General features: G+C 40.7%; 1 protein-coding gene and 1 pseudogene across 1 annotated transcript in view; both read left to right on the top strand.

Annotated features, from left to right (window-relative positions):
• Positions 1–26,210, top strand: part of Gpatch2l (G-patch domain containing 2 like) — a 127,962-nt gene that overhangs the window by 69,178 nt on the left and 32,574 nt on the right. The window lies entirely within an intron of this gene.
• LOC101576540 lies at positions 25,235–25,858 on the top strand (annotated as a pseudogene).

The following is a 26,210-nucleotide window of genomic DNA, read 5'->3' as shown; positions in this document are numbered from 1 at the left end:
AAAAAAAAAAGATATATATATATAGACGTGTCATTTCACCTGTTTTCTGTTGTCTTAAAGTACACACCCTGCTAAAGAGGGGACAAGAAAAGCATTACAATGGATGGTAAATTCAGACTACGATATCAAGTGATTTGGGTACAGAAGAGGACACTGTAACTCAAACTGGGCAAATAGTAAAACTGATCTGAAGGATGAGCAGGAATTAAGTGAGAAGCAGTTGGGATCATTCAAGGAAAAAGAACAAGATTCTGAGCACAGCAAGTATTTTGGTACAGTTGACAAAAGCATGTATAGTAGCAGGGAAAAGCAGGTAGGAAGTGGAAAGTGCAGGACCCATGGCTGGCTTACTGATTTGGAGAGCTACACAGAGCCTCTGCAGAGCTCAAGTGCGGCCACGGGAGTGCTGCTTCCACTGGCCCGTTGTACAAGAAGCAGGACTGACCTGTGAACACACTTACATTCCCTCAATCGTCTTCCCCAGGAAGTGGAAGCAGGGAGCTACTGACACACAAGTAGATTAAGTGAAAATGGAAGTAACAGTTTATCCCATGGCTGAATATGCGATCTCTTCTGTGTTCTAGCATGATACCACTCTGAGGTTCTTTCTCTTGAACCAAAGCATTTAATGCCTGGTGTGGCAGTCTGGGTTCCTAGTGCTGGGTTTCACAACAGAGCTATTGCCACCAACTACTGGTGAAGTGTTGTATGCTGTTTTCAATAGTGACAATAAGTTTGTGCTTCCCATTCATAGTCTTCAGACTGGGCACTCTTGCAATATTTGATATTTCAGGGGCCAGGGAGATGGCTCAATGGAATAAGCGCATTCCTGGCAAGCACAAAGGCTTGAGTTCAATCCCCAGTTCCACCAAAAAATTATGGGATCTGCCTTTAAAAAAAAATTTGATATTTCAAGTCTACAGAGAAGTACCCAGAAGATAAAACTGATCCAGCTGCCTAGTAAGCTTTGATTCCTGGTTCTGGTCTCATTAATACCATACTGTAAGTCTTCTAAACCCATTGAAGCTGTATAAAAGTGAAGAGGGTGATTTGGGCCAACTTTTTTTTTTTTCCCCTTTTTTTTTGCGGTACTGGGGATATGAACTCAGGACCTTATGCTTGCCAGACAAGTGCTTATTCTACTAAGCTATCTCCCCAGCCCTGGGCCAACATTTTTCTAGGACATCTTTTGACTGGCCATCTGTTTAAATTAGGACCTTTTTTGTATATAAAAATGGGAAAATGACTCATGTTATATTAAAATATTACAATAGGGAGAACAAACAAATACACTAATTTTATCATTGCTTGTAGTAAATAATTTAGATATAATGGCTAAAGAAAAAGATTTTTGGTTTTTTGTTTTGTTTTGTTTTGTGGTACCAGGGATTGAACTCAGGACCCTGAGCTTGCCAGGCAAGCACTTATTCTACTGAGCTATCTCCCCGGCCCCAAGAAAAATATTTCAGGAATTGTGTGATACAGCAAGAATCCCTAGAAGAGAAATTCACACTTAATTTTTAAAAAAAAAAAAATATATATATATATATATATCTGCAAAAATGACAGATTTCTAAAGTTATAGATAACACCAAACATAATCTGTCATAAGATTAAAATGTTGAGGTTGAGACATTAATTCCAGGTTATAAGACTCAGAATGGTTCAGAAATGATGATCAAAGTAAGCCAAGCAAAAATATTAAATGAGAAAATAGACTCAGTGTCAGGCAAGGTTGAAGTAAAAGCAGAAGAAAATGAGACATCATGTAACGCTGATGGATGTGTCTAATGAAGATAAGAGTTACAAGTGTCAGCACGAGGAACCCAGTAACCATCTATATATTATACACCAGAGACAAAGAGATAAATATAGTTTTAGCTGGACGTTTTAAAGCAACCATCAGTTCTTGACAGAGAAAGTAGAAAAACATGGGAAGATTTAAAGTAGAGCTAGTGGGTATGCATCAGACTTACTCCAGAATGGCAGCTACACATTATTTTCAGATCTCCATGAATCATTCTTTTGACTATATTGAATTAACCACGAAGTCTCTCTGGAAGAACAAAGTTTCAACCCAGGTATCAAGGAATTCCCCCCAGTATTATAGTAGCTAACAGTTAACAAAGAAAGAATTACAAGACCAAGCCTGATGGCACACCCATGTAATTGCAGCTCTAGGGAGGCTAAAACAGGAGGATCACTATGAGTCTAAGCTGTGTAGTGAGACCCTGTACCAAATACATTTAAAAAAGAATTACAAGGGCCGGGGAGATGGCTTAGTGCAATAAGTGCTTCCCTGGCAAGCACAGGGGCCTGAGTTCAATCCCCGGTTCCGAAAAAAAAAAAAAAAAAAAAAATCTGGAGGGCCAGGGAGATGGCTCAGTAGAATAAGTGCTTCCCTGGCAAGCGCAAGGGCCTGAGTTCAATCCCTGGTTCCGCAAAAAAAAAAAAATAATAATAATTACAGATACAGCATATATTAAAAGAGTGCTTTAAACAGCTTTAATCACTATATTTGAAAACTCATACCTAAGGGATAACTTATGAGAAAAAAAATTTACCGAAATTAAGTCAGGAGAAAAGTTTTGCTAGTTCTGTAATATTAAGCAAATGCTATCAGTGGTATAAAATTCAAAACAAAACAAAAAACTTGTTGAAATTTTTTTGTGATCTGAAATACCATCAGTTCTTTTTCTGGCACCAGACATAATGATGATAGGTTCATTGGAAGAGCAGAAGAGTAAAACCAGTCCAAGAAATGCCATAAAATGTGCACGGCAGTGGCAGGCTTGTCCTACTGCAAGCATAAGGCCTCTAACTCTGAAAGTGTGGTGCAAGCACACAAGTAGACAAACCAATGGAATGGGCGACACAGCTTCAGAAATGAGCCCGACTGCATGCATACTAAAAGTTAGGAAACAATGAAGTGCTGTCCTAAGTCAGTGGGGAAAAAGATGGATCCCAGGGATGAGCAGTGTTGGGACAACTGGATCTAGGTCTATAAATATGTCAAAAAGAACATCAGCTGTGTTCTAACATAGTATGTCAGGATAGTTTTTAAATTGATAAGGAGATGTACAGGATTAATTGAACAGTTACTTGGAAGAAAAACCAGGATTAATTCCTGTGTAATGGGCCAGCAAGCTCTGGCCTGTGGGCCCAATGTATCCTGAAGCTTTGTGGGCCCAGTGTATCACTGTGAGCCAAGTGGTTTTTGCACTTTGAACGATTCAGTGAAAAGAAATGGTGGGGAAGACAAGAGAGACATTCTGTGGCTGACCACTAAAAGAAAGGAGGTGTGGGGAGGAGAGACGTTTTGGGGCCCGTAATAACTCTTAAAGTAGTCCTAATGCAGTCGGGCATATATTTGACTTGGTTAAGGAGGATAATGCAAAAAACTAACAACTTCTGGATGCAAATGTACTGTAAGAAAAATAAAATACAAGTGATAATTGAGAAACATGATTGTACTTTGCATCACAGATTAAGGGCTAATATCCCTAATTTGTAAAGAAATTTCTAAAAATAGAAAATAGAGAAAAAACGAGGGAGAGATAAGACCAGACTGCCCTTATAAAATGTAAATCTCTTAAACATAAAAAGGTACTCAGCTTCCCATATAGTTAGTTGATTTGGACAACAACCTAATGTGTGAATATTATCTTTATTTTTAAAAGATAAGGAAACAGCAATAAAGAGGAATTTTGCCTGAAGGCAGATAATTAACAAGTGGGGATTCTGGGATCTGAACCCAATCAGATGGCTCTAGATAAAAGAGTAATTCACCATTACCAAGTGAAGCTTATTTCAGGAATGCAAGGATCATTTCATACTAGGAATAGCTGGTTGCTTCCTTAATATGATAAAATATATTTATCTCAATTCAAAGCCAGTGTCAGACTTAATTGGGAATACCAGAAGCAATTTTATTAAAGCCAGGAACAAGACAAAGATGTCTATGAATCATCACTGTTCCTTAAAATTGTTACGCAAGACTTAGACAAAACAATTAGACAAGAGAAAGAAAAGATACAGAAGTGAAAAGGGAAGGCAGATGAAATAATTTTCTGATGATATAACTAGATTGCTCACCTAGAAACTAGAGTACTGGGGTTGCAGAGATAGCTCAGGGGTCCATGTGCCTGCTCTGGCAAGTACAAGGATCCGGGTCTGATGCCTAGTACCACAGTCTTGCCCTGGGTGCCGAGCTGACCACCAAAACCAGGCATGGCCCACGCCTGTAATCCCCGTGCTGTGGAGGCTGAGACAGGAGGATCACTATGAGTCTGAGTTGCATAGCAAGACCAGCACCAAATAAATAAATAACATGAAAAACTACAGAGTACTGACCAAAATCTCACAAACAAAATAAGAATTTACTTAATTTTTAGAAATTGGTAGTCTTTGCATAAACAAATTTCATACCATAAGGGAGAAAATATTTTTACAGTAGCATCTGAAGACAAAATGTGCTTAAGAATAAAGTTATATTATCTGCAGAAATCTTTTTTTAATTCAAAGAAGTTTTATTTTATTGAAAAACAAATAGCAGTAAGACAGTTTCAAAACTGATTAATAGGACAGTTTCAGTAATCAATACATTGTACATTGTTATCTTCTTAGTGGTTATCCATAGTATAAGAAGCAGAAAGGAAATCCTGTCCAAACACTATTAGTACAAATCTTTCTTCTCACTGAATTAAGCAAAACTAGTGGTATATCTATCATAACTATTCTGCATATACAAATACAAAATGGTCCTTCCTTTGTATCGCCTTTCTTTGTTTAGTCCTGTCAGAAATGGGTATTGCACTGGCATCTAAATACTATCGGTGCTTGAATTCAGCAAAACAATCTAATACAGTCCAGCAATCCACAATAGTAGCGGGTTATCCACAGAAGTTGTTGACTTGAGCCTTTCACTGCTCAGCATATTAATATGGCTTTACTTTATATACCTCGTTTTTATACTTTTCTGCGGGATTGTTAAGACTAAGATAAAGCTAGACCTATATAGTAAGAATTGTAACTTTTGTATCTGATAAGGTCAGTCAGGTACCCTCAGGATTTATCCTGTAACCCTGTACCACAGGTTGCAGATCCTTTGTCAGTGTCAGCCATGTGGATAAGTCACAGCCATTGTTTCACCAATTTGCTCTCTGTGAAAGCCTGAGAGAATGTTTTCTCTCCAGGTGGCTCTCCTTAGGCACATTCTATGTCATCAATCACATTGCTCTGTGGCCCCATAATCTTGATCAGAAAATTTGGGACGCAGTTGAGTTACATGATATTACAGTATATGTTCTCCTATGTCCTGAGTCTTCACTGACCTTGAAAGGCTATGGTCAAAATGTTAGCTGTCCTTGCAGTCCTTCTATTTCTCTAATTTTTGATCTGCAAACTTAGGTTGTTAACCCTCCAAAAGAGAAGCTTATTATTACCCTACAACATGTGCAGTTGGGTTTAACTTCACTATCTGAATATCAAGAGAGATCTTTTAAAGTACTAATGAAGTACACAAAACAAGATCCAAACTCACGTTGACAACATGCCGTGTTCATAGAGTAATGATCAGCATCCTGGAGATATTCCTCTCCTTCAGCTGTATATAGATTGGCACGATCTTCAGTAAGAACTCCAACAAATGCTGAATATTAGATGTTTCTAAGGAAATCATACTCATAAGTGAAATAAATCAGACTCGCATATGTGAACATCATACTGTCCCCATAGTGTAAGAACCTGAAAGAGTAAATAAAATCTGTGAGGTACACTAGATACTTTGAAAGGGAATGAATATATTCAGAGGGAAGAAGAAAAGGACAAAAGGCAGGAAAAAAATACACAGACACGTACAGTATATCTTGAATAACTACTGCTAATTTCTGTTTGTCTATGGAAAGAAGCAGTTACTGCTTAACATTTTTTTCTCTCTCCTTTTTAATGTTTTATATTTTTTGACAAATTTTGCTTGCTTATAAATTAAACTAATTCGAAGACAAGAGTAAGCAATTTAACAGCCATTGTTGAATTCCTATAATTTTGTTTAGTGAAACTCTGTATCACTTCTAATGGTTCTTTTTTACTATTTTTATTCTCTTCAAAAAATAAAGAATTTAAAAACAAAACAAAACTCCAGTAGTACTTTCAAAACAGGTTTATGTAAGTTGATTCTTTTTTTTTCATAATTTTATTGATAAACAGCAATGAGACAGTTTCAAATCAAATCGCTAGGACAGTTTCAATAACTAACACACTGCATACATTCTTCTTAGTGGTTAATTGCTGTACAAGATGCGGACTTGAGATCCTATTTACAAACACCGTTAGGACAAATCATTCTATTCATTAAGAGAATGTAACTATATATCTATCCCATCCACTTTGAATACACAGATACAAAATGCACATTCATCTGTATACCCCTTTTTTTCTAAGTTCTGTTATTTGAATATTATAGGTGTGAAAATTAAGCAAAATATTCTAAAAGTCCAGTAGCCCATAATAGCAGTGGGTCTTCTGTTTAACTGGCAGTGTCAGAAATTATTGACCTGAGTTCCCCACAGCTCAACATAACAGCATGGATTTACTTCCTATATTTCGTCTTCATACTTTTATGCTGGATGGTTAAGACCAAGGTAAAGCAGGACCTATGCAACAAGAGTTGTAGCTTTTGGATCTGAGAAGGTCAGTGAAATGCCCTCAGGATTTATCCTGAGATCCTGTACCTCAGATTGTAGAACCTTTGTCAGTGTCAGCCATGTGGATGAGTCACGGCCATTGCTTGGCCAGTGTGCTCTCTGTGAAAGCCTTAGAGAGTGTTTTCTCTCCATGTGACTCTCCTTAGGCACACTCTACATCATCGATCACTTTCCTCTTTGGCCCCATAATTTAAGTTGATTCTTGAGTTTATATGGAAAAATAACTGGATAGAAACAGAGTAAAAACAACTCTTGAAAGGGAATGAATATATTCAGAGGGAAGAAGAAAAGGACAAAAGACAGGAAAAAAATACACAGACACGTACAGTATATCTTGAATAACTACTGCTAATTTCTGTTTGTCTATGGAAAGAAGCAGTTACTGCTTAACTTTTTTTTCTCTCCTTTTTAATGTTTTATATTTTTTGACAAATTTACTAGACAATAAAATTTGTAAATCTACAGAAATTAAAAGAATGGTAATTTTGAACAGTTAGATGCACAGAACAGTTCAGAAATAGATGTAAATACATATGAGAATTGAGGCTATGATAGAGGTAGCCTTTTATTTTTATTTTTATTTTTTATTTTTTGGTGGTGGTACCAGGGATCAAACCTAGGACCTTGCCTGCTTGCAAGGCAGGTGCTTATGCCAGTGAGCTATCTCCCAGGCAGGAGGTGGCTTTTCAATCTGTAGGAAGATGATTATTTAATAACTAGGGTGGGGACCACTGTATATTCTTCTGGGAAAAAAATTAAGCTAGATCCATACTTTATTCTTTATACCATGACAAATTACATAGCACCCAAATATTGCAACATAAAAAATTAAATTGTAGAAATACTAGGAAAATTTTTTCCAAAAGTTATTTTATTATCTGAAAATGAAAAGGGCCTAAGTATGACACAAAACCCAGGAGTCATGAAAGAAAAGATTGCTAGCTTACATTTCATAGGGATAAAAAACTTATTGGTGGTACCCTAAGCAAATGCAAATAGGAGTTTGGGCCCAGCATCAGGAACTGCGCCATGGTGACCAGTTAAAGAGCCCTACAAATATAAACGAAAGAAATTAATAATGCAGTGTACAATAGAGCTAAGGAAATTAATGGTGATATTTCATGGAGGAGATAATAAAATTGATTCATGCGTATGAAAATGCTTAAGAGAAATTGTTCACCTATCAATAGTAATATAATGGATAGTACAGTATAATGGCACATGTGTGGTTAAATAGGCACTGTCACATATAAATTAGCACAAACAATGAGATTGGTAGGAACTGTCAAAATTATGAAGGTGCATCTTTTAACTTAGGAAAACCAGGACTTTGCCCTACAGGTACATTTAAATCTGTATGTGTGAAATGACTTACAGGTATGGCTCAGTGGTGCAATTCACTAAAATAAAATTAAGTTTGCTCCTTACCCAAGGGAAGAGGATCACATAAAGCTTTGCCTCCAAGAGGTGGAGATAATTTAAAGTCATCTTAAAGAGGCTTCCTACTTCTTGGGTACGTATTTTTAAAACCCAAATATAAATATTGCTTTCAAAAGCCTCATTTTCTGTATAAATAGAAGCAAAGATTGAAAGTAAAAAGATGGAAAAAAAGATGATCTAAGCAAAGACCAATCAAAATAAGACTAACATAGCTATACAACTATCCATACCAGCAAATGCAGGAGGCACTCCTGGAGATCCAAAGGAACGTGCCACGAAAGTTAGAACAATCTATTAGGAGGATCTAGTATGTATTCTGATGGATCTAAATAGCTTCAAAATAATGGAAAGCAAAATTACTAAACGATAAAGCCTAACAGTACAATCGATCAAGAGTATGGAAGGTTATGACAAAAACAATAATAAACTAAACCTAATTAGTATGTAGACCACTACAGCCAATACTATTGGAAGATACATATTTAAATTCTTTCCAAGGGCTGACCAGATAGCATGGTGGATTAAAGCACCTGCTTAGGCAGATGCAGAAACCAGGGTTTTATCCCTGGTGTGCCATGCTGGCCTCGCCCCCAGGGTACACTGAGATGGGGATTGAGACTGGATGTGGTGACACACACTCGTAATCCCAGCACTTGGGAGGCTGAAAACAGGAGGATCACTACAAGTCTGATTTGTGTAATGAGACCCTGGAGAACCTGTACTAAATACATACATTCTTTCCAAATACCCATGGGATACCTAACAAAATTTACTATGTGCTGGTCCTTAAAGTGTCAACAAACTTCAAAGAATAAAACCATCTAAAATGTTCCCTGACCAAAATGAGATAATAGAAATCAAATGTTTTTAAGAAAGTAGAAAATCCTCAAGTATTGGGAAATTCTATTCCCAAATAACTGATGTTCAAAACTAAATCAAATATTTTGAATTAATGATACTTTTAAAAAAATGATGTAGCAAAACTTGAAAAATAATGGCTACAAATCAGCCTAAGTATACATTCAAACAGTACAAAAAGAAGGGATGGGGGTATGGCTGAGCAGCACAGTTCCTTCCTGGCCAGCACAAGGTTCTGAGTTCAATTCCAGGTTAAAAGGAAAAAAGAAAAAGAATAACAGTAAACCTTATAGTTGTTTTCTCGAGAAGACTAGTGAAACTAATAAATTCCTAACAGGACTCATGAAGAAGAAGGAGGGAGAGAAAAAGAAAGAAAAAGAAAAACCGCTGGTGAATAAAATGAGACTTCAGTCCACAAACTGGGAAAAGTATTTGCAAAAGACGCATCTAACATAGCTCTGTCATCTAAACTATGAAGTGAATCCTTAGCTGTCACTCGCCTGTAGTCCAAGCTACTCAGGAAGTTGAGGCAAAACAGTCACTCGTTTGAGGTCAGCAAGAACAGCCTACCAAAACTTTGTCTCAAACCACAAACCAAAAGAAAACACAAACAAAAAGAAAAACTCAAAAAAAAAAAAAAAAAAAAAAAAAAAAAGCAAAAGGTCTGAGCAGGTAACTTCCTAAAAAGACATACAGATGACAAGCACATGGTAGCATGTTCAATATTAGAAAACTGAGAGTAAAAGCAACAGTGTGCAATCACTGTATGCAAATTACAATGTTGACAGCAAAAACACTGACAACATCAAATGCTGGTGAGGATATGGAGCAATGGGAAACCTCTTGTTCGCTGCTTGCTGGAATGAGAACTACTGGACCCTCTGGAGGACAGCTTAGCAATTTCTGACAAAATGAAATACACTTGTACCATATGATCTGGCAGTTTCAGTCCTCGGTGTTTACCCAAATGAGCTGACAACTTAGTCCCAACAAAACATGCCCATGAGCATTTATAGCAGCTTTACTAATAATCACCAAAATCTGGAAGCAATGAAGATATCCTTAGTGGTAAATGAATTAAGCTGAGATGCACCCAGGGCTAAGAAGTGAGTGATTAAGTCATGAAAAGACATGAAGGAAATTGAAATACTACTATAAGAAGATAATTAGAAATATCTAAATATGAGCAGCAGCCAGGGGTTTGATCCCCAACATGCTGGGCCGGCCCCACCCCAAGGGTACACTGAGATGGCGACTGAGACTGGGCATGGTGGCACATGCCTGTAATCCCAGTGCTTGGGAGGCTGAAAACAGGAGGATCACTATGAGTCTGATCTATGTAGGGAGACCCTATAGACCTTATACCAAATACATTTAAAAAAAGGAATATCTAAATATAATTGCAGGGGCTGGTGAGATGGCTCAGTGGTCTAAAGCACCTACTTAGAACAAGCTTGGCAAAGCACAGGGACCACGGTTCAATCCCCAGCACCACATGCCAGCCAGCCCCGCCCCCTGGTGGGCTGAGCTGGCCATACACACACACACACACACACACACACACACACACACAATAAATAAATAAGAATTAAAAAAATAAATATAATTGCATCCTGTATCCTGGAAAGGGCAAAACTGTAGAGGTAGTGAAAGGGTAAAGGGTTACCAGAGGTTAGAAGGAAGGGAAAATAATTGTGAGAGCACAAATAATTTCTAGGGCAGTGAAAATACCCCCATATGATTACATATTGGTAGGTAAACATAATTATACATTGATCAAAATCTGTAGAATTTATGCCACCAAAAATAAACTCCAATGTAAACTTAAGAATTTTGAAAATGGTGCATCAGTGTAGATTCACCATAATAAATGGACCATTCTTGTGAGTGATACCTAAGCAGAGGAGACAGGGTATGAGTTGGGTAACTCTGTACTTTTTGTTCAGTGGAACCTAAAACTATTCTAGAAAAGTAAGGTCTGTTAATAAGGAAGGTACAGATTAATATTATAATATGGTACATACACATTCATGCCAATAGGAAAATCTACATGAAGTGGGATTTCTAGGAAGATACTGTTTACCAGTTCAAGGCAATAGGGCTGGTGAGATAGCTCAGCAGACTAAGTGCCTGCTTAGGCAAGCACATGGACCAGGCTTGATCCCCAGCACCACATGCCATGCCAGCCCCATCCCTGGGGCGCACTGAGCCTGTCACTGAGACCAGTGTGGTGGCGCACACCTGTAATCCCAGCGCTGAGGAGGCTGAAAACAAGAGGATCACTAGGAGTCTGAGCTGCAGTGACACCCTGTACCAAATACATTAAAAAAAAAAAAAAAGTCAATAGAAAATTTGAATGATTTATACCTGTTTAAGAAATTGAAATTGAAGGTTTAAAACTTTCCACAAACAAACCTCCAGATCCATATTTCTTCACTAGTGAATTCTTTTAAACATCTAAGGTTGTGGCACCAATTTTGCTAAGACTCCTCTTCCAAATGATTGAAAAAGAAATAATAATTCTCAATTCATGTCAAAAGTACCGTAACTTTAATACCAAAGAGTAGTAAACCTGCTACTAGCAAAGAAAATTTTAATACTATGAAATCAGTGTTTTCAGCAAATCTATTGAAGCAGTGGGATATCCTTGTGTAAGTAAGTATGTTGGCTTTCTCCTGACACTATATACAAAATTTAAAAAGTTTAAAGGCCTACCCATAAGAGCTAAACTTACAAAACCCTTAGATGAAAACATAGGTATAAATCTTTATGGCTTTGAATTAAACCAGTTTCTCATATGATATCAAAGGCACAAACAACCAAAGATAAAGTTGATCATTAAAATTTAAAACTTTTATGCTTAAAATTAAAGACTATCCCCAGCCTGCCGTGCCGCCCCTGCCTCCAGGGTGTGCTGAGATGGAAGTTGAGACTGGGCGTGGAGTGAGACCCTGTACTAAATATATAAAAAAAAAAATTTTGAAGATTATCAAGAAAACAAAAACAAGCCTCATGAGGAAAGCAAGTATCGTATATCACAGTAGAAATTTACAATGAAATGACTAAGCTTGTTGCTTTAATTGATTTGCCTGAAATTTTGAGTAAGTGAGATTATTAAAATTAACACTGTCAGCTACCTACAATCTTTAGACTGGCTTCAAGTATGTAAAGGTCCTTTGAAGACTTCTCTAAATACATCTTCTTTAACTGCAGTGGAACATCCTTCTCTGACAAAACAAAACAAAAAAGAGGGATATAAATAAAGGGCCATTTTGTAGTGAAAAAAATATATGTATACAACATAGGATGGATATGCAGCTACTTTCTCTTAGTTCAGTGGGAGGAAAGGTTTGCACTAATATTTAGACAAGGCATCATGTCTACATCTTGTCCTCTGAATAACTACTATGAAGACAATATGTAATGTATTAATTATTGTAATTGTCATACTAGCCTTTGAAACTGTTTCATTGCTATTTTATCTTTTTTTCTAATTAAAATAAATAAAAGATAAAACAAAATTATAACTGTCAATTCAATATGAGATTATTGTAATAAGAGGTATTTTTTCATAGACATATTAATGACACTAGAAAGACCAATAAAACTATTTACAGAAATATTTCTTACTGGAAAAAAAAGAAAACAAGGGCTAAATATATAACTTAGTGATAGAATGTTTATCTAACATATTTGCAGCCCTAGATTTGCTCTTCATCACTGGAGGAAAAAAAAAATAGCTCACAGAACAGGAAAAGTTTTAGCAAGTTACATAGTTGATAAGGATCTAGGGTTTACATTACACAAGAAAGACTTAGAACTCAGCAACAAGAAGGTGAACAACTGAATTTAAGAATAAACTTTTCTTAAATTTATTTAAGAAAACAGTCTGAATAAACTTTTGCCAAAGAAGATGTAGGAATGATCAGCAAGCACATGAGACGTTTAGTATCATTAATCATTAGGGAATTGCACACAGCCAAAAGGTGCCATATCACGCCCATGCTTGGGTGTACACCCATGGACTAAAAACCTGTGTCCCCACAGAACCTTGTTTACAAGTGTTCATAAAAGTGTTCACTGTTAAAAGTGAACACAACCCAAATATCTGTCAGCTGGTAAACAGATGAACAAATGTAGCATATCCACTTAATAGATAATTATTTAGTTACAAAAAGGAATGAAGCACTAGTTCATGCTACAATGTAGATATACAGAATATTTATGCTAAGCAATGCACAAGGCCCGCATTTTATTTACTTGTTTTGATGTATTTGGTACAGGGTCTCACTATGCAACTCAGACTTATGATCCTCCTGTTTTCAGCCTTCCCAGCTCTGGGATTACAGGCTGGGGGCACACGAGGTGGGGTCAGCACAGCACGCGGCACCAGGGATCGAACCAGGGTCCTTGCGCTTGCCTAGGCAGGCACTTAGCTCCCTAGACTATCTCTGCAGCCCTGCAAGGTCCGTATGTTATGTGATTCCTCCTATATGAAATGTCTAAAATTGCCAAATCCATACAGACTGATAGGTTAGTAGTTCCTAGGGATGGGGACTGAGACCTGGGAAGCGTGAGTACTAATGAGTATGGAGTGTATTTTGTGATAAAACTGTTCCAGATTTATATAGTAGTGGCAGTTGCATAATGTCAATATATTAAAACCCACCAAATTGTACACTGAAAAGACGAATTTTCTGACATCTAAATTATATCTTAACATAAAATTAGTATATTTCACTAAGTGAAGATGATAAAGGACAAGAGTCTCCTCTCCAGAACAATGCAGAAAAAAAGATTCATTAAACCAAGTACTTAATTCATAATAAATGCGAGGAATAAATGGAAACTTCCTTAAGCTGGTAAAGATCATTAATAAAAATCTTACAGGATATATCATAGCTAATATGAAATATTAAAAGCTTTTTCCTTGCAATTAGAAATGCCACATAATGCTGCTTCTGTTCAGTATTGCACTAGAGATCCTAACCATTGCAATAAGAGGAAAAAAAGAATTTATAGATTGTAAAGGGAGAAGTAATACTATTTTATTCACAGATAGTATGAAGACGGTATGTCTCTTTATGTAAAAACTTCAAAAGAATCTATAATAATCTACTAGTTTATGAGAAGTAAGTAAATTTGGCAAGGCCGTACTCATTTTACAGAGGATTAAAAATGGCAGAATAAATAAATAAAAATGACAGAGTAAAGGCCAACAACAAAACACAGCTTCAGGAGCTGGAATTAAGACGCCTGCAAAGCAACTTGGAGGAAAAAAAGTAAATCTCTGGGAATTGGAGGGAGAGGACAGGAAGACTAGAAACTAAAGAGAAGCTGGAGAAACGGCACAAAGCAGTGGAAAGAATAGCGGGCCTGGAGTGCCAACCCAGCTCATAGGAACCACTAAGGCAAGGTCGGCCGGAGAGGACCCGCGCTTCCAGGGGCACACAGTGAGCTCCCTAGCAGTGCGAGTCCCAAGAAAAGCCCTCAGTTATTACAGACCTCATGCCAGCGTGAGGTTTGGCTGTGAAAGTGACTATCTTGACACAGCCCACTAGAGCTGGAGCAGAAATCCAGCACAATGCCGGCCATATCAGAAAGTGCTTACTCCAGAACAATCGGGAAAGGATTAGCAGCTACTGAGCAACTACAGGGCAGGGTTTCTGGGGTCAGCCTACCACAGGGATGGATGGGAGATGGCTGCGGAAGAGGTACAGGCCAGGCCTAGGTACCCTGAGAAGTTTAAGCTCAAGGTGGGAAGGCCATGGGGGACCTACCCTCTGCGTGGAGAAGCCAGGCCAGTTGTGTATGTTTGTATGCAGTGGAGACATGCTGTCCTGTAGGAAAATGATTGCACCTTGAGAGCATAATGTTAAGTGAAATAAATTAGACACAAGAACTTAAATATTGCATGATTTCTCTTACATGAGAAACCCAAATTATAAAGAGCAAAACAAAGAATAGATATGAAATGTAGAGACAGAGCTTCCTCATATGGGAAGGGGATTAAGAGATAAAGAGGGGAAGGGGTCTGGGAAGGGACTGAAAAAGAATTAGGTTGTGTCATGTTCATGTAGTAACTTCCCATGAGGCATGTCATTGCGTGTTGGAAATAGGAACTAATAAAACTGAAGAAAACAATAAGGTAAAAATCAACTCATGTTCATAACACAGATAAAATCCATACATTTTAGAAATGCATTGGAAAAGTACCACTTGTAAGAACTCTAAGCTGGGGAGATAGGTCAGTGGCTTAAGTGCCTGTCTGGCAAGCACAAGGTCCTGAATTTGATACCGGTACAAAAAAAAAATTAAAAAAATTTAAGGGCTGGCCAGACAGCTCTGTAGACTAAGGCGCCTGCTTAGGCAGAGCATAGCAGCCGGGGTTTGATCCTGGTGTGCTGCTGGCCGTGCCCCCAGGGCACACTGAGACAGCGATTGAGACTGGGCATGGTGCGTGCCTATAATCCCAGCACTTGGAAGGCTGAAAACAGGAGAATCACTACCAGTCTTTTCTTTTTTTCTTTTTTTGGCAGAACCAGGGATTGAACTCAGGCCCTTGTGTTTGCCAGGCAAGCGCTTATTCTACTGAGCCATCTCCCCAGCCCTTACGAGTCTTTTCTATGTAGTGAGAACCTGTAGACCCTGTACCCCATAGACCCTATACTAAATATTTTTTAAAAAGCAAAAACAAAATTCTAGTAGAAGAAATATTCACACTGGGTAGTAAATCAGTATGTTTTTATTACAACAAGGAACTATCTGAGACAGGCTAACTTTATAAAGAAAAAAAGCTTGTTTTAGCTCACAGTTCTGGAGCTGCCAGGTCAAGGGCCCACATCTGATAAGAGACTTTTTGGGGGGCGAGTGGGGGGCAGAACCGGGGATTGCACTGAGGCCCTTGCACTTGCCAGGGAAGCGTTTATTCCACTGAGCCATCTCCCTGGCCCCAAGAGACTTTTTCTTAGCAGAGGCCTGAGGCAGCGGAGGGCATCACTTGGTAGAACAGAGAATGTGGTATGGTGGCGGACAGTGTGAGTCTCTCTGCTCTTGCTCTTACTGAGTCATGGAGGTGCCACCTTAATGACATTATCTGTCTGAGTTACTTTCCCCTTGCTGAACCAAATACCCAGCACCACAATTTAAAGGAAGAAAGGTTGATTTCAGGTCACAGTTTGTGGGGTTTCAGTTCGTGGTCAGCTGGCCCCAAGGCAGGCCAGCGTGGCAGAGAAGAGACAGGGTAGGGCAGGCAGGAAGCCACAAGGCTCGAGGCTGAAGGCATTATATACACCCATGCCACACCCACAGCGACCCACCTATTTGATGAGGCTTCATAACCCAGCACCCCAGCTGTAAAACCTTCATTATCCAAGTACCTCCCAGAGCCCACCTAGGGGCACACAAGGTTTGGGGGGACCTCTAGACACAAGCCCTAACATCATATACTCTTTGTACTTCTCCCAGTATCCTCACCTCTAAACATCGTAGTCAAAGTAAATTTCCACCCTCTTGTTTCTTTATAATGGGGATTATGTTTCAATACTTGAACCCTTGGGGGACACACTTAAAACAAGTTCAAGCCATAGCAAGTACGCGTCTAAGACATGAATTGCTTCATTTCCTCCAAACTCAGTAGGCCGCCTCATGGACTCAGACATTCTGGTGTGCAGCTTGTGAATGTGAGAGTCAGTTTTGAAAGCCCCCTGGAGGTCACCCCATTCAGCCTTTCCCTAGCTGGCCCCAGGAGCTAGGAAAGTGGGGGTAGCTGTCTACCCTTCTCCTGGGGCAGCTCCATAGGAAGAGGAGAGAGCCATAGCCATGCTGGAGATTTGCAGCAGCTGCATGGCCTTGTGTCTCCATGTGGCGGCAGCCCTGATGAGGTCAGATGCTAATGGGAAGCCCTGCTTGAAACCAGAGTGAGCACAGCTTTAGGTACCCGGATGTTACTGTTTATATTCCCATTTAACAATCATTAAGGAGTTTTGCTTCCCTCTCACCCTGAGACTCCAGAAGGAACAAAACTTCCCCTTTCTGTCACATCCAAGATTCTCAAGAGTTTTGTTTTGAATGTTGAGTTCCTTTAGAGGAGGGAGAAACACAAACATTTTTGATGTGTGTGTGCCCGTGCTTGCGTGTGGTGTGTACACAAAGAAAGAGTTTGCTGCTTCCCTCTCACCTCTCTGCATTACAAGTCTTTGCCTCTTGCTCTGAACTTGTAGCTGTCAGTGCTGCGCCAGGGGGCATGCAGTTTCTGGGCTGTCTGTTGTCCAAGGTCATCCTTTGAGGGGAGCGGACTGCTGGATGCATGCGTAATAAGCCAGCCCGGGGTTCTTCAGCGGACCTCGTGGGCGCTTCCCCTCTGATCTGAAGCTGCAGAAAAAGTCTTAGTATAGTCTGAGACTGTTTCATTGCTGTAAATTCCTAACAGAAAAATGAGGGCATGCTCAATCTTTCCTGGGTGCTCACTTCTCTCTCCTCCCTCCTGTCCTTTGGTGAGTGAAAGGATGTGACAATGTCTGGTAGAGTTGGTGGCGAGGGAAGCAGTGGCCTGTGGGCTGCAGCATGGAGAAAGAGGTTATCCTAGGATGAAATATCAAACCATACGACATTGATTTTCCCTCTGGGGGGCCCGGATATCACATCCTTCCATTTCCCTCCAGTCCCTGCCTGCCATCGACAGGGAAGCATTAACAGGGAATAATCAATGACGCTCTGTCCTGAAAATAAAAGGCTTGTCATGTCTCTCCATTTGGTGGAATGGATGTGGGACCAGGGGTCATGTGGCCACTTCCATCTGTCTCTCGACAGAGGCACTGACTCAGACATGCTTTCTAGCCAGCGGGCTGCAGCCCACAGCCGAGTGACCGCATGCTCTCCACGGGCATCCGGAAAAACAAGACTTCAATTTCTTTGAACTCGTGTGTCAGGAGCTTGGCTAACTATCAAACATGGCAGCTTAGGAGTGGCTTAGTGAACTTTGATTTTTGAGTTTCCTCATGGATTGATGTTTCCTTATACGCCCACTCTGTGCGTGCAGTTAAAATGAGGCCATGCATTCATTGTTTTGCAGTAAGATCACAAATGCACAATGGACAGGGACTAAAATCTTTGGTCTAGCTTCACACCACGTCTGATGCGTGAATTCACTGCAACTTTCCTCATTGCTTAAGGGCCCTTCTTGTCTCCTGTTGTTTGTCTTTTGTCAGCTCAGTTCAGACAGTATTTTTCATACTTGACTAAAGTCTACTTTCTGGTGGTTCTGGCTGGTGCGTTCAGTAACCTATCCATGGGCCGGGGAGATAGCTCAGCAGACTAAGCACTTGCCTGGCGGGCAAAAGGACTGGCTTTAATCCCTGGTACCATGCCATGCCGTGCTGACCATCAAAACCAGGTGTGGTGGCGCATGCCTGTAATCCCAGCACTGGGGGGGCTGAGACAGGAGGATCAGTATGAGTCTGAACTACGTAGGAGACCCTTTACCAAATAAATAAAGTTTTGGGGTTTTTTTAATGTAATCTATCCACATATACCTCTTGGATCTGTTTCCTACTCAGTCCCTACCTCTGCACACTCCCATTCACAATCCTGAGAGTCCTTCTGATTTACATATTATGTGTGGACATCCGCCCAAGCCTCGGGCTTGGAAGCAAGGTAAAGATGACTTGCCTTTCAACACCTTCGTAGGCTCCTGCCTAGTCCTTTACTCTTCCTTCAGCCCAGAGATGAAAAGCGTCTTCTTCAGTTTCCTGGAATTATATTCACATAGCTTAAGGCTCATTTAACTGGTTTGGGAAGACAGGCTTTGGATTTGTTTTGAGATACATCTAGTATACAGTCTCTTTGCCTTTTTTTTTTTTAATTTTATTTATTTATTTATTTATTTATTTGTGTGTGTGTGTGTGTGTGTGTGTGTGTCTGTGTGTCTGTGTGTCTGTGTGTCTGTGTGTCTGTGTGGCCAGCTCAGCCCACCAGGGGGCGGGGCTGGCTGGCATGTGGTGCTGGGGATTGAACCGCGGTCCCTGTGCTTTGCTAAGCTTGTTCTAAGTAGGTGCTTTAGATCACTGAGCCATCTCACCAGCCCCCTCTTTGCCTTTTGATGCCTGCTTCTGACAAAGCCGTGCTATTCTATCCTGTCCTTGTGTGATTTGGTTTTTATTTGGAACTGCATGAAGAACCACTCAGCTACTGTGATTACAATTTATCTTGTAATTGCTCTGTTGATCGACCTACCTCTGGAACTGTTTTAAAATATTTTTTGAGACAGGGTCTTGCTGTTCCAGGCTGGACTTGAACTTACTACATAGCCTAGGCTGGCCTCAAATTCAAAGCAATCTGTTTCTGCTTCCCAAGTGCTGGGATTATAGGTGTGTACCACCACCCCTAGCTGCATTCTTTTTAAATCAGATTCTACCATGAAAAGCATTCACTGTTATTCACAGCCTTGCTTAATCTGCAGATTTTGCAAGCATCACTTTTCCATCCTGGACTTGGTCACTGGCGGAAACGAAAGGGTAGGGGCTGGGAGACCTAGATGTCAGCTGTGTGATGGACAAGGCTTTAGCTTCACTGAGCCCCGAGCTACACTGCATTGCTTTCCGTGCTGTAGGGACAGAACCCACCCTACTAAGTAACTACAAAGCAGAGAGCAGGGAGCACACATTGCCATGGGCAGATGAGCTTCAAAAGAGAGGGCGGAGGGCTGAGCAGAGCGTGAGTGTTCCTTCTGGAAATGAAATGGCCAAAGAACACATCTCATCTTCCATCCTATCCACAGTGACAGTGAGCACCCCAAACTGCTTTCCCATTACGAAGCATTTCCTGCTCATACTCTGGTTCAGTCCCACCTTGCTTGTTCTGTCAGAGAAGGAATGCTTTTCTCGCTGAAGTCCCCCTGCTGTGTGCTAACTTGGGCTCCAGGAGCAGAGCTTTTCCCAATAGGCTGGCTTGTTTGGACCTGCTAGGGTGGTCCATTCACCTCATTTCCACTAAAACCCTGATTTTCTTTTGGCTTCTGTCCTCCAATCTTTCTTCATACACTTTCAATCAAATCTCCAAATGCACTAAGTGGGCAGAATTAATAAAACTAAGCTTCCCAGTCCCTTGCCAAGATCACCCTGTGCATTGTGAGACAGCCTCGACAGATGTCCTCTCAGCCACAGGAGTCGTCCCAGCTTCCCCAAGTCCATCCTTCCTAGCAGGTCTATCAGTGCTTTAGTGTCTCCCCAGGAAAGTCCTCATTTATCCTAAACATATTGGTATTATAGTCAATTGCAGGGGCTGGTGAGATGGCTCAGTGGTCTAAAGCACCTACTTAGAACAAGCTTAGCAAAGCACAGGGACCGCGGTTCAATCCCCCAGCACCACATGCCAGCCAGCCCCGCCCCCTGGTGGGCTGAGCTGGACACACACACACACACACACACACACACACACACACACACACACACACACAAATAAATAAAATTTAAAAAAAATAAAATTACAGTCAATTGCATACAACAAGGTAAGTCCAAGCAACATGAAACGCGGGTTTTAGCAGCCTCTGAGCCCAGCCTGCCCCCTCAGTGTCCAACTTCACGACATAATCTTCCAGGCTTCCTGGCTGGCACTTCCAGCTCCCACTGTCCAGGAAGGAACAGCCAGCTTTGTGCCTGACAGAAGAGGAGTAGGAGATTAGGAAACATTTGTCGAAATGCAGATATATCATATCCAGAAGTGTACTCATTACAGCAAAGATAGAAATGATGTCAATCGTGTGTGTGTGTGTGTGTGTGTGTGTGTGTGTGTGTTATAAATGCGCTTGCACCTTTGTTTTCAAGGTGTTCAGTGGGACTGAGGGAAAGTCTGTTTGAACCTCCGCTTCCTCTATAACATGGATAAAATAAATTATCTCCCTCCCTCTGATCAGAATTGCTGGCGTCTGTCAGGAGCCCTGCTGTTTTAGGGTCATATTTAGTCTTCATTGTATTCAACTTGTTTGTTGGGAAAACTCACCAGAATTGGTGTGAAAATATTTAGTGAATTATAATGTAGCATTGCCAGGCTATTGGGTTTTGTTTTGTTTTATTTCCATTGTTATAAAAGCACCAACCCTCGTCTTCTAGAATCTGTTATTCCCCTGGTCGCCTCCAAGACCCCTAACAGCAATTTAGCAATCCCATTTTCAAGGGTTATCAGCACCCTAGAAAGTAATTCATAGAAGTAAGTGACTTTAATTCATTAGCTAGCTCGAGGAAAGGGGCACTTTTTGTAATCTCTTCACTTGGAGGTTTAATTCCCTCTTATCAACATTGCTGTTACCCATTTCCTGGTAAAAGATTTTACTTGCCAGCAAAGATGAAAACAAATTAGGGATGTAGAGGTTCTGCCTTCTTTCTGATAAAAATCACTGCTGTCCCTAAACAGTGACCTGTGTCATCTTTTTTTCTATTTGCTCTCAACTTAACTTTAAAAAGCCATTTCTGATACCTGGGTGCTTTTTTCAAGTTTCAAGTTATTACTCCTTTCAGGTTTCTGATATTTTAAAACTAATAACCACCTTCTTTATTAAAGTCTGTGTTAACCTTCTATCACTATACAAACACCTGAGCCAATAAACATAAATAGAAAAAAAGGGAAGGAAGAAGAGGAAGAAGAGAAGGAGGGAGAGACAGGAGTCTGGGATCCACAAACCCCTCCTAGGGCTCAACCTCTCCCAATGACTCGAGCCACCATTCAGCTCCACCTCTTTAAGTGTCCACCACCTCCCAGGAACCCCTAGCACACTATGGGCCTCAAATTATAGCTAAGTTTCCACATTCTGCTCCACCAAAGTCTAAATAACCCAAGCCCATGAGAACAGAGGTGATATATAAGATGTGTTTTGAGCATGCCATTCATGGTAGGTCCCTTTGCCTCACTGAAGAAATAAGTATTTGTTGCTGGTATTTTAAAAAATCACTAAAGTTACTTGCTAATTAGCCTCTGAACTGTGACAAAATATCTAATATAAATAATTTAGAGGAGAAAAGACTTACTTGGGGTAATGGTTTCTGAAGTTTTAACCCACAGTCCCTCATCTCTAAGGTTAGGGACCTAGGGCATGATGCAGGGCACCACAGCAGAAGCACAGCATGCAGGAGAACCTTTCACTCTGTGGTGGCTGGGAAATAAAGAGGAAAGTGTCGTGGTCCCAGTGTCCCTCTCAAGGACACACTCTCAGTGACTTGTGTTCCTGCTGCTAGGCCCATCTCTGAAAGATTTCACCGTTCCCAGTAGTGCCGTGGGCTGGGGGTCAGGACTTTAATACATGGACCTTTTGGGAATATTTCAAGACTCAAACTATAGCAGTGCCCAAAAATGCATTTCCCAGGCCAGAGCACCATACAGACTATAGTCTAGAAATTGTGTTCTACAGCCCTTCCTCGTACTGTTCTCAAAATTTCACAGGCTGTTGATCTTATTGCTCTTTTAAATTGTACTTGTCAAGCCTGGTGTGGTGCATACACTTGTAATCCCAGCACTTGGGTGGCTGAGGCAGGAAGATCACCACAAGTCCGAGGCCAGCTTGGACTACAACAGCTAATTGCACTTTTCAGAGCTCCTTCTGCAGCTGCTGAGACTTTCTTACATTCCACTCTCCTTTCTTTCCTTTTGGGGACATCTTTAGTTACCTGGCCAGATTTGAGCTTTTGAGGGCTCCCAGTTACTATGGTTCGGATGTAGTTGGTTCCCCAAAAGCTCATACACTGGGAGCTTGGTCTCCAGTGTAACAGCATTGATGGATGGTAGGATCCTTAAGAGGTGGGGCCTGCTGAAAGGTCTTGTCAGTCACATCCTTATTGCTGAAACAAAGCATCCAACACACACAAGTTAAAGGAGGAAAAGTTTATTTCAGCATACTGTTTGTAGTAGTTTCAGTCCATTGTCAGCTGGCTGTAATATAGGGCAGCATGACAGGGGGGCATGGCGAAGAAAAACAGTCCATGCTGCCAGGGCAGATGTAACCAAGCAGTGAGCCTTCCTTTCCCTTTTTATCCCATCAGGCTATGTGCCTATTGGGTGGTGTTACCCACACCCAGGCTGGGCCTTCCTAATCGCCACACCAGGTCTGTGCTAACAGTGGTAGTCACCCAGTCCAGCTATCACCTCCTTAGACCAGTTTCACACACCCATGATCCATCCACTTCTCAAAAGCTCCAACTGTGAGCACATGAGGCTTTGGGGAGACATGTAGATATAAACCACAACAGAGACATCTACCCAATCTCAGGCCCTGTGAGTATGTGGGAGAGCTTCTGTGCTGTCCTGCACCTGCCAGGCCAAACTCAGGCCCGCCGTGTGAGAGAGACCTTTCCCTGCATTCTCTGGACCTCCCCTCCCCCTCCGGAGCCAGTCTAAGCCCATCCTGTGAGTGAGAACTTCCACCACGCTCTTGGGAGCCCTGCAGACCCGCCAAAGCCCAGGCCCGGTGAGTGTATGGAGGAGCTTTTGTGCTCTCCTGCCCCCCTCCCCTGCCCCCATAACCCTCCAGACCCAGCCCAGGCCTGACATTCAGGCCTGGGGTGAAACTCTGTAGCTGAAGTCCCTGCAGTGAGACTAGGGTCAAAACCACACAGCTAATCCAGGAGCAGAACATCTTGCCAGAGGGGCACAGCAGGCTCACTTCCAAGGGCAGCAGCAGGAAGGAGCTGAGTACAGTAGCCAGACCCAAGCCAGGCACAACTACATGAACTAGAACTTGGTATATTGGTACCTGAATTTCATTAGGTGCTAAGGTTATAACTGTACCAAAGGTTAGAGGTCAATGCTATATGAAATGATAAAGACAAGGAGCAAAATGCAATCTCAAGCCTTGAGCCCACCTAGAACAAGTGCAGAGGACATGAATCAGTAACATCCGAAGTAAAGAAACACCAGCAGAAAGGTATAGAGGAACTCAGAGAATTAATTTCTGAAATAAAAAAAGAAATCTCTGAATTCATAGCATCTAAAGTAAAGAATCAAATACAGAAACATATGGAGGAAACTCAATCTGAAAAAAACTCTGCAGTAAAAGAATTAATAACTGCTTCTAAAGAAGACATTGACAAAAAAAATAAATATTAGAAAATTGATAGATTCCTTGAATGAGCAATATAGGAAAGAAAGATCACATGAAGCAGAATCAAAGAGATGTACAGGAACTTAAGATCTCAGTTACAAGCCTGCAAAACCATTTGAGTGAAAGTGAAAATAGAGTTTCAGATCTTGAAGATGCTGGTGCAGCTAGTGAAAAGGTAAGAAAAGATCTCTTAAAAACAACTAAGATACAGGAAAAAATAATTCATCACCTGCAAGACAATGCAAAGATGAACAATGTGAGACTAATAGGCATCAATGAAAAAGGAGTCAATAAAATGATATAAAAAGAATATAGGCAGAAGTAATAGCAGGAAACTTCCCAAATATGAGGAAGCAATCTGACATTCAGGTCATTGAAGCATACAGAAGGCCAAATAACTTCAACTCAATTAAAAACACTCCAAGATGTATAATAATCAAGATCCCAGAAATCTAACACAAGAATAATATACTGAAAGCCACTAGAGAAAAGAAGCAGATCACATTCAAAGGAAAACCCACCAAAATTACGTCTGACCTCTCTTCACAAACCATGAAAGCAAGAAGAGCATGGAGCAGAGTACTACAAGTCCTCTATGAAAACAAATTCCAGCCCAGACTACTATACCCTACAAAACTCTCTTTCAAGTTTGATGGAGAAGTAAAATACTTCCATGACAAAGAACAGCTAAAGAATTTCATGATGACAAAGCCAACCCTACACAGACTACTGAAAAATGTTCTAGAGAGGGACCAAAGCTCCACCAACAAGAACAGAAGGAACCCACTAAATAGGGCAAATAATTAAACACAGGAGAAAAAGGAGTAAACAATAGCAGGTAAATAACATCAATTTTAAGTCAACACATCTCAATTATAACCGTCAATGTAAATGGACTCAGTTCACCAATTAAGAGAAACAGACTGACACAATGGATTAGGAAACATAATCCAACAATATGTTGTATACAAGAAACACACTTAACTCATAAAGACATTCATAGGCTGAAAGTCAAAGGGTGGAAAACAATACTACATGCCCCAGCACCTCAGAAAAAAAGCAGGGGGGTCCAAGCCGAGAAGCCTGTTGTTCGTGAACTATGTTAGAGGCAAACTATGGGGCCATTGAAGATGGCAATTTGGAAGAAATGGAAGAGGAAGTACGGCTCAAGAAGAGAAAAAGACGAAGAAATGTGGACAAAGATCCTGTGAAGGAAGATGTAGAAAAAGCTAAGAAGAGACGAGGCCGCCCTCCAGCTGAGAAGCTGTCACCAAATCCCCCCAAACTGACAAAACAGATGAACGCCATCATTGATACTGTGATCAACTACAAAGATAGTTCAGGGCGGCAGCTCAGTGAGGTCCTCATTCAGTTATCGTCCAGAAAAGAGTTACCAGAATACTATGAATTAATTAGGAAGCCAGTGGACTTCAAAAAGATAAAGGAAAGAATCTGTAATCATAAGTACCGGAGCCTGGGCGACCTGGAGAAAGATGTCATGCTTCTGTGTCACAATGCTCAGACATTCAACTTGGAGGGATCCCAGATCTACGAAGACTCCATCGTCTTACAGTCGGTGTTTAAGAGTGCGCGGCAGAAAACTGCCAAAGAAGAAGAAAGTGAGGAGGAAAGCAATGAAGAAGAGGAAGAGGAAGAGGAAGAGGAAGAAGAGTCTGAGTCTGAGGCAAAATCTGTTAAGGTGAAAATCAAGCTTAATAAGAGAGATGAGAAAGGCCGGGACAAAGGAAAAGGCAAGAAAAGGCCAAATTGAGGGAAAGCAAAGCCAGTGTTGAGTGACTTTGACAGCGACAAAGAGCAGGATGAAAATGACCAGTCAGAAGTAAGTGGGACTGATGATGAGTGATCCCCGTAGAAATGAGTATTTTTCTTCCCCTCTCCCATTTCTACCCAGTGGCTTCATGTGTCCTGTGGGCACTGGGCTCTTTCTGTGTCCTCCTCCTCATCTTATAAACTAGCTTTAGAATAGTGCCAGACAAACATATGACATCATGGTGTAAAAAACACAAAGTTTGTAACATATTGTGACCAAATGGGCCTCAAAGATTCAAAGATTAAAACAAACAAAAGCTTTTGATGGAAAATGTGGGTGGATAGTATATTTC

Source organism: Octodon degus, unplaced genomic scaffold (genome assembly GCF_000260255.1).
Source record: "Octodon degus isolate 3935 unplaced genomic scaffold, OctDeg1.0 scaffold00007, whole genome shotgun sequence".
Classification (NCBI taxonomy): Eukaryota; Metazoa; Chordata; class Mammalia; order Rodentia; family Octodontidae; genus Octodon; species Octodon degus.
This window is presented reverse-complemented; position numbering and strand designations above follow the sequence as displayed.